This window comes from Aegilops tauschii, chromosome 5 (genome assembly GCF_002575655.3).
Source record: "Aegilops tauschii subsp. strangulata cultivar AL8/78 chromosome 5, Aet v6.0, whole genome shotgun sequence".
NCBI classification, from domain to species: Eukaryota; Viridiplantae; Streptophyta; class Magnoliopsida; order Poales; family Poaceae; genus Aegilops; species Aegilops tauschii.
This window is the reverse complement of record NC_053039.3, coordinates 218,414,952-218,424,231: the sequence shown is the minus strand read 5'-3', so window position 1 is coordinate 218,424,231 and position 9,280 is coordinate 218,414,952.

The following is a 9,280-nucleotide window of genomic DNA, read 5'->3' as shown; positions in this document are numbered from 1 at the left end:
GCCACCGAGTCAAAGCTGGCTTGCTGCAGTCAAACCCCACCATCCCTTTGTTGATACTGATGCATATGAAGCTAGTTCTGATGTAAGTCTTGCTGGGTAGATTTGTACTCACGTTTGCTTAATTTATGTTTTGCAGAGAGACTTCAGTCTCACTATTAGTTTCGCGTGGACTTCGACGTTTAGCTTGTTACCTCAGCTACGATCTTGTGCCCTCGACAGGGTCTTGTAGACAGTCAGGCTTCTTAGCCTTTTTTCATCTGTAGTTGTCTGTGCTCAGACATGTTTATGCTTCCGCTTGTTGCTTGTATGCTCTGTATGTTGGGTCATGAGACCCATGTTTGTAATACTTGCCTCCTCGGAGCCTAATGAATAAATACTTTGAGTTGTAGAGTTTCGTTCTGATGCCATGTTGTATTTGCACATATCGAGCATATTGTGTGTATGTTTTAAAATGCTTGGTATGTGTGGGATCCGACAACCTTGCTGTTTATCCTTGGTAGCCTCTCTTACAGGGAAATGTCTCCTAGTGCTTCCACTCAGCCATGGTAGCTTGCTACTGCTCCGGAACACTTAGGCTGGCCGGCATGTGTCCTTCTTCGTTCCTGTGTCTGTCTCTTAGGGGAAATGTCACGCGGTGTCTACCGGAGTCCTGTTAGCCTGCTACAGCCCGTATTCCCCGGAGTCCTGTTAGCCTAGCTGCTACAGCCCGGATTCCCCGGAGTCCTGTTAGCCCAGCTGCTACAGCCCGGATTTACTCGCTGATGACCGACACGTTCGTTGCTGGGTCATGTATGCCTGTCCCTGTAAGTTAGTGCCACTTTGGGTTTATGACTAGTCATGTCGGCCCGGGTTCTCTGTCAGATGGATGCTAGCGACACTATCATATACATGAGCCAGAAGGCGCAAAACGTCCCGGGCCAGGTAAGATGGCACCCCTGGGGATACCGTGCGTGAGGCCGCAAAGTGATATGATGTGTTACATGCTAGATCAGTGTGACTTAGGATCGGGGTCCTGACACATGGCCTCCGTAGCGATGCTCGGCATCGGTGATGATGATGTCGACCGCACCATTGCCCGACTCCTGATAGTGCCGGCGGCGATGGCGTCGCGCCCTCGCTATTGTGAGCTAGCCACTTGAATGGCACCGTGATGCGGTGAAGGCGCTTGAGGGCCAGCGGGTCCATTGGGCACAGTGGCTGGGTCGACCCATCCTGGGGGCGGCCGGAGGGCGGTGATTCGCCCCAGTCCGGGTGTCACCACTGTGGCTGTGCCCTTCGGTGAGGGAAAGAGGTACAAGAGGAATAACCCCTTCGGTTGTACCTTATGGAGCGTGGCCGCTGGGATGTTGCTGATGTTGCTCTCCCCGATGCTTCCCGCTCTTGTCTCAGCTGTGGGGGAGGTGGTGACGACGCTGCCTGCGTTGACCGCGTCCCTCGCAGTGCCCACATCCTCGCGCGCCTCCGCACTCCCCTCGGCGTTGGCGGTCGCGGGTGGCGGAGCCTTCGAGGTGGACGTGTGAGCTATAGCACCGGGCTTCTTCTTGGGCGCCATAGTCGATGAAGCCGCAAGATGATGAAGATGGCGATGAAAATTACGCGCCGCTCACGCTCTCAGGTTCGCGCAAGTGATCCCCCTACCTGGCGCGCCAAAGATGTCGCGGGAAACCACGACCACCTATGGGACCAAGGGTCCCTTGCTGGTTCGGCGGAGGGATGGCACATTGCACAAAGAGCAGAGGAGCATGGGGGAGCACGACAGAGATCACACAAACGATTTTTACCTAGGTTCGGGCCGCCGTGAGCCATAAAACCCTACTCCTACTTTGGTGGATTGATTGTGGAAAAATGGTGATGAGCGTAGTGCGCTTGCCCGGCAGGGTTGCCTCGGGGAAAGAGCAGCTATGTGTATGGATGTGTGAGGAGGGTGGATTAGTCAACCGAGTGTCCAACCCTTTCTACGGTTGCCTTGGGCCTCCTTTTATAGACAAAGGGGTTATCACAATGGCAAATCAGTCATTATGCACTGATTAGATAGCAAACAATGCTATCATACCTAACTCTGTAGGTTGACAGAGCGCATTAAATGCGTCGCTCAACATCACATGGTAGCTTGCCCGACAAGCCATGCCGGCTGTTCTGAGAGCTTCACGCCTGCTCACTCGACATGTCGCATGACGGGTGTCATTTGGAGGCATTTCCTGTAGGAAGTGGCTTCCATGTGGCAAATAGCAGCCACTTAGTCACCTTGGGGCTTGACACCGCACTGATCGACAACGTGTGTCTTGGTGAGGTGGTGTGGTGAGGTGGTTCTGCACTCGCGAGTCTAGGCAGGCCTGCCGGGACATCCTAGAGGCTTGCTTCCGGGGGTGACCCCGTCCTTGCCAAGCTCGCCTGCCCGGCAAGGGAGGTTTCGTCGCGCTATCTTGCTCCTCTGGCTTGTCTTGGCCTTCTTGTGTTGCATGTTGGTCCTTCGAAGAGTTGATTCCTTGTGCTCCATTCCGATCTTAGTGTTGTAATCTTGCTCTCGTGCCTGTGCACAGTCCGGGCAACGGACCCTGGGTTTGTTGCACCGACACTTGGGAGCCTCCAAGATCATGTAGAGTTGAACCAAGGAGGTTGTAAGGCAAGGAGATCGCCAACTTCATGAAGATCTACCCGAGTGAGGCAAGTCCGTCGTGGGCGTTGGCCATGATGCAATAGACAAGGTTGCTTCTTCATGTACCAATCGTGGGTGGAGCCCTGTGTGGACTAACGCAACCGGTACCCTTTATGGGTTGAAGTCTCCATTAACGTGAATGTACGATAGCACCACCTATTGGAACCACGCAAAAAAATCATCGTGTCCTCACTGCGTTTGATCTTTGAACTCTACCCTTTACTTTCTGCAAAATTGCATGCTTTACTATTTCCGCCGCTGTATCTCTAGATATGCATGTGTAGAAAGTCTTGGTATTATCTTAACTTGTGCCAAAATCTGCCTACGTTTCAAGAAAATTAAAAACTGCACCTTTGGATGGTTAAGTGTCTATTCACCCCCCATCTAGACTTATCTTCTCCGATCCTACAATTGGTATCAGAGCTTTGGTCTCCATTGCTTTGGTTTCATCACCATTGGAGGAAGATGGATGAGTATACTTTGGGGAGTCTTAGACGCAGAGTGCCCATTCTTGATGAAGAGAGTACTATATGTCACGCCCAATATGCGACCCTATCCGAGAAGAGCTCGAAGGTCCCACCAAGGATAGACCCGCATATTGAAACGCTTTTGCAAGGTGGATATCATTAAATCAACATTACATAATAGATGGGGATACATATAAAAGGCATACAAATGCCGCAAGAATACATCAATACATCATACATAAGATCAACATCTGACTACGGATGAAACACAAACAGAAGCTCAAACAACATCCACCCTGCTAGCCCAGGCTGCCGACCTGGAACCTATCCCCTGATCGAAGAAGAAGGAGAAGAAGAACTCCAATACAAGTAACATCGCTCTCACGTCATGGTCATCACAAAACCTGTACCTGCAACTGGTGTTGTAGTAATCTGTGAGCCACGAGGACTCAGCAATCCCATTACCATGGGTATCGAGACTAGCAAAGCTTAATGGGTAAGGAAGGGGTAAAGTGGTGAGGTTGCAGCAGCGACTAAGCATGTATGGTGGCTAACATACGCAAATAAGAGCGAGAAGAGAAGCAACGGAACGGTCGTGAAACTAGCAATGATCAAGAAGTGATCCTGAACTCCTACTTATGTCAAACATAACCCAAAACCGTGTTCACTTCCCGGACTCCGCCGAAAAGAGACCATCACGGTTACACACGCGGTTGATGCATTTTAATTAAGTCAAGTGTCAAGTTCTCTACAACCAGACATTAACAAATTCCCATCTGCCACATAACCGCGGGCACGGCTCTTGAAAGTTTATACCCTGCAGGGGTGTCCCAACTTAGCCCATTATAAGCTCTCACGGTCAACGAAGGATATTCCTTCTCCCGGGAAGACCCGATCAGTCTCGGAATCCCGGTTTACAAGACATTTCGACAATGGTAAAACAAGACCAGCAAAGCCGCCCGATGTGTCGACAATCCCGATAGGAGTCACACGTATCTCATTCTCAGGACACACCGGATAAGCTAAGCGTACAGGTACCGACGTAACCCAAGTTGCCAAGGGATGGTCCCGCACGGTGCTCTAGTTTGGACCAACACTCCGAGGAGCCCTGGCCCCGGGGGGGGGGGGGTAAAATAAGATGACCCTCGGGAGCGCGACTCCCAAGGGAAAAAAGGCTAGGTGAGGCAAATGTAAAACGAAGGTTAGGCCTTGCTGGATGAGTTTTATTCAAAGCGAACTGTCAAGGGGTTCCCATAACACCCAACCGCGTTAGGAACGCAAAATCAAGGAACATAACACCGGTATGACGGAAACTAGGGCGGCAAGAGTGGAACAAAACACCAGGCATAAGGCCGAGCCTTCCACCCTTTACCAAGTATATAGATGCATTAATTAAATAAGAAATATTGTGATAAACCAACATAAACATAATCCAACATGGAGCAATCTTTATCTTCACCTGCAACTAGCAATGCTATAAGAGGGGCTGAGCAAAAGCGGTAACATAGCCAAACAATGGTTTGCTAGGAAGGGTGAGAAAGGTTAGAGGTGGTTTCATGGCAATTCGGGAGGCTTGAAGAGCAAGTGATAGGTAGCGCATCATAGCGATAGAACGAAGCAACTAGCATAGCAATGATAGTAATGAGATCCAAGGTTACAGTCATCTTGCCTGAAATCCCGCTAGGAAGAAGAACGAGTCCATGAAGAAGATGAAGCCACGAAGACGAACCAAGCGTAGACGAACGAATCCTCACGAACGCAACGAAACGGGAACTATCGAGAAGAAGCACACAACATGGTAAACACACCACACATGAACAAGGCATGATGCTCAATCAAGTATGATGCATGACAATGCTATATGAAGCTACTCATGGCAAGAGATGATGCATACAAGAACAACACATCAAAGCAAGTTTAAATGAGGCCGGAAACAACATATAACAAATCCGGTAAGTCCTCATATGCAAATTTCGAAATTGGTCCAGATCTGAATAAACCTTATATTCAAGTTGTTAAACAGCAAGTTAAGATGCACCAAGATGATCTACACGAAATTCTAGTCAAATTACATATAAAGTTCATTAGATTCGGAGCTACGACCTAGAAGATATGAGCAAAACAAGTTAAGCATGGCATTGTTGCAAAACGCATTCAAACATCAAGAAAACACCTCAAAACAAGGATGCAGCATGATAATATGAAACTACATGCAATTCTAAGCAAGTTTCATATAGAGCATGCTCAAAACGGAGCAACGGTGCAACACATACACTCCAAACAAGATATAACAACAATCTATCCAAAACAGCAACTAGGCAACTAGAAAGCATCGAAACAACATGCTACAGCACCTCAACATGATAACAAAAGACATGGACATGATGTACAGGTAAAGCATTACAAAACATGAACACTGAGCTATCTCCAGAAACCACTAGAACATGCTAAAAAGGACATGGCAAGATTGCAATTAATAACAGATTCACAGACTTAGCAGAAATCACTGGACATGGCAGAAATAACATCCGGTTGCAATATTTAGAGCTATCAAACGGCATGCTACAGGAACATATCATAGCAAACAAAGGCACGACATGAATCTACTAATTTCATAGAACAAAAGTCTCTTACTGATCACGAGCCAAAAAGGCACAGAAGATATGATGGCACCCATGTAAACATAGCAAGTTTCATAAAAAGATTCAGACAGCAGAAAAACTGAGCATGGCATAAACAGAATTATGAAGGCATCTTTGCGAGCTCAAATCACTCATCACAAAGCATTTCATGGCATGTGAAGTCAACCACAGTAAGATGGCATAAATATATAGCTAAACATGGCAATAGCATAGTCATAGGGCGCATGGATCATTAGCAAAACACATGTCAAAACTGAACTTCATGTTAACAGGCTGACAGCAACATTATTTAGCAATTTGAGAGCAAGTTTGCAACAAGCTACAACAGGCTATAAATGCAACCAAGGGCATGGATGGATACATAATAACATGTATAACAAAACACCCTTAGTAAACATTTCCACATTATGCATCACAATGCTAAAGCTACAGACTTAGCAGAAATGACTAAGTCACAGAAATCAGCAACATTATGGAGGCTACTTTGTATGCTTGTTCTAGTCACCACATATAACAAAAAAATACAATACAAGCACCCCTGTAAATATGGCATGATGTAGTACAAAACACATGTAGAGCTCATGCTCATAGGGTGCACACACAAAATGCAACGAAAATAACAAATCAGCAAGTTCTGTAAACAGACAGCAGTTAACATCATATAGCACTCTTGCAACGATGATTAGGGCATCAAGATGGACACAAACAAGCATGGCACAATGGAACAAAATGACGAGCATATCACAATGAACATTTCGACATATTATATGCATGAAACGAAGCAGCACACATGGAGTTATGGCATGATGAACATGGGATGAAAATGATAAGATCCAGGGACTTGGTGGAAATTAATAGACCTCGAGGGGGAAAAGTCAACGGCGGGATCTTGCCGGAATCTCGCCGGAGATGGCGAGGGAGGGCCCGGGGCGGCCGTATCGGAGGCGGGGCGACGGATCCGGGCGGCTCCTGCCCGGATCTGGCCGAAGGCGGGGTCCGGCGACGAGGGGAAGGCCGGAGGCGGCGGGGCCGGAGCTGGAGCTCGTCGGCGACGAGGGTCGAGGCTGCCGGGGACGGAGCTGGCGGCGCTCGGGGCACCGGGGCGCCGGCGAGGAGATGGGGCGGCGCGGAGGCGACGGCGTGGCGCGGGCGCACGGCGGCGGGGGAGCTGGGGCGACGGCGGACGGCGGACGGGCTCCGCGGCGGAGGAGCGGCGGCGCAGGAGCTCGGGCTTGCGCGGGCGTGCACGAGCCGCGGCGGCGGCGGATCGGGCCTACGCGGGCCCATGACGGGCTCCGCGGGCCGGCGGCTGCGGGGGGAGGCCAGGGCGCGACGTGGCCGGCGGGGATTGGCGCGGGAGGCGGCGGAGATGACGTGGCGCCACAGGATTGGGCGGGCGACGTGGCCGGCGGACACGTCCGGCGTGGCAGAGACGCGTCCGGCGGCGCGGAGGAAGACGAGACTAGGGTTTCATCCGGGATTTCGGGGGAGAGGGACATATTTATAGGTAGAGGGAGCTAGGAGAGTCCAAATGAGGTGCGGTTTTCGCCCACACGATCATGATCGAACGGCGGAGAGCATGGAGGGGAGTTGGATGGGCTAGGTGGGTTGTGTGAAGAGGTGCTGGGCTGCAAAGAGAAGGGGGTTTCGGGCTACGCGGTTAACCGTTGGGGCATCAAACGACCTCCAAATGGAACAAAATTTGACGAGCGGCCTGCCGGTGATATACCAAGGCCACTCGGCAAATCTCGGCCCATTCCGAGAACGTTTCTCCCGCTCACGAAACAAGGTCTGAGAGGGGCGACGGGCGCGTGCGAGAGTGTCGGGGCTCAGAACGGACAACGGAGAGAACCGGCGGAACCCGAACGGATGCAAGTTTTGAAAAACATGCAGATGAAATGCAGATGATGACATGGAAAAATGCAACACGCAAGCAAATGACATGGCAACAACGACGAATAACTGGAAGACACCTGGCACATCGAATCCGGGGTGTTACACTATAACTCCTGGAAATCGAAATGCTTGCCATCTTTGATGATTTTGACTCGAGTAAGGATGTTCAAAATCCTTATGTGCCTCCTATTGATCCCTAGCATCCCACTAATGAAGAGCAAATTGACATTTTTCGTAATCTTAGAACCATTGACCTTATCATGAGAGGTTTACCTAGAAATGTGCTTATTTGCATGCAAAACTTTGAATGCGCATATACCCTATGGAAGGACATTGAGATACGCTTTCCGAATTACTCATTAAAGAACCTCAACGAAATTCTTCATAAGTCCATTGCTTTTCAAAAAATGAAGCCTAGTGATCCTAAGTTGGATGAATGTCTATTTGAGCTTCGTGATCTCATGCATGCTAAAGGTGATGTTGGAACTATGAACAACATTATCTCGGAAACCATTAGAATTCACAAACTTGCACATTGTTATGATCATAAATCTAACGAATCATTTGCCCTAGGTGATGATGATCACATACATGATGATGACATAGCATAGCTATTATGATGAAGACGAGGAATCCGACATCGAATATGAGAAGACTATGAGAAATCCTAGTCTCATGGTGTCGGTGTACAAAAGTAGGGTCCTTTTGGTACCCCTTTACATGTGCACGGGCAGTTGCAGCCCCACCTACGGCCATGCTTGGCAGGGCAGAGGAAGCAAAGACACAAGACAGACAGAGCAACACCAAGACAGAAGCATGAAGAGCAGAAGGGCGAGGTGAACCCCCCACGACAAGGCCCTTGCCGGGGCGGCCTCCACAGCCCCGACAAGAACCTTGCCGAGGCGACTTCCCCAACACCAGCAGAGCTGCCACCCTTGAGCCGACAGTTCCAACACCGTCAACCACATTGGAACCAAGGCTCGGGAGGGGCTTGCATGGTGGCATGCAGATCTTTGTGAAGACCATAAGCATACAAGACTAGATGATAACCAGAAGACGAAGATCCTCGGCAAGATCCTTTCCAAGGATACCCACGAGACCCCCGGCAAGACCCTTTCCAGCGACGACCACGATGCCGTGGCCAGACCCTTGCCAGAGCCCCGGCAAGACTCTTGTCAAAGACATCCGCGGGGCCGCAGCCCGGCCCGCACCTGGCAAAGCTCCACCGCTGTTCCAACTAAGTAGTCAACCCGCCAACAAGGGAGGCACCTGCGTGGCGACGTGCAGCTTCCATGCCAACTCAGCAAGCACCTACGTGGTGGCCTGCAGATCTTCGTGAAGACTCTGCCACCGTGCCAACTCAGCAGCCAGCCAGCCAGCGTGGCACTACACGCCTCGTCAGCTCGGACGCGTGTCGAAGCAAGGCGAGGCGGCGACAGGTGGGACGAGCTTCCTTGCCATCCCCAATAAAGTAAGAAGGGCATGTTGGCAGCGCATTAAATGCATTTGTCCTACGGTGCCAGGAGATAGACTCGACCACTGTACGACTTTCCACCTCCTGTGTGCCACTTTGGCAGCCCCTTTGTCTATAAAAGGAGGCCCACGGCGTACTGGGAGAG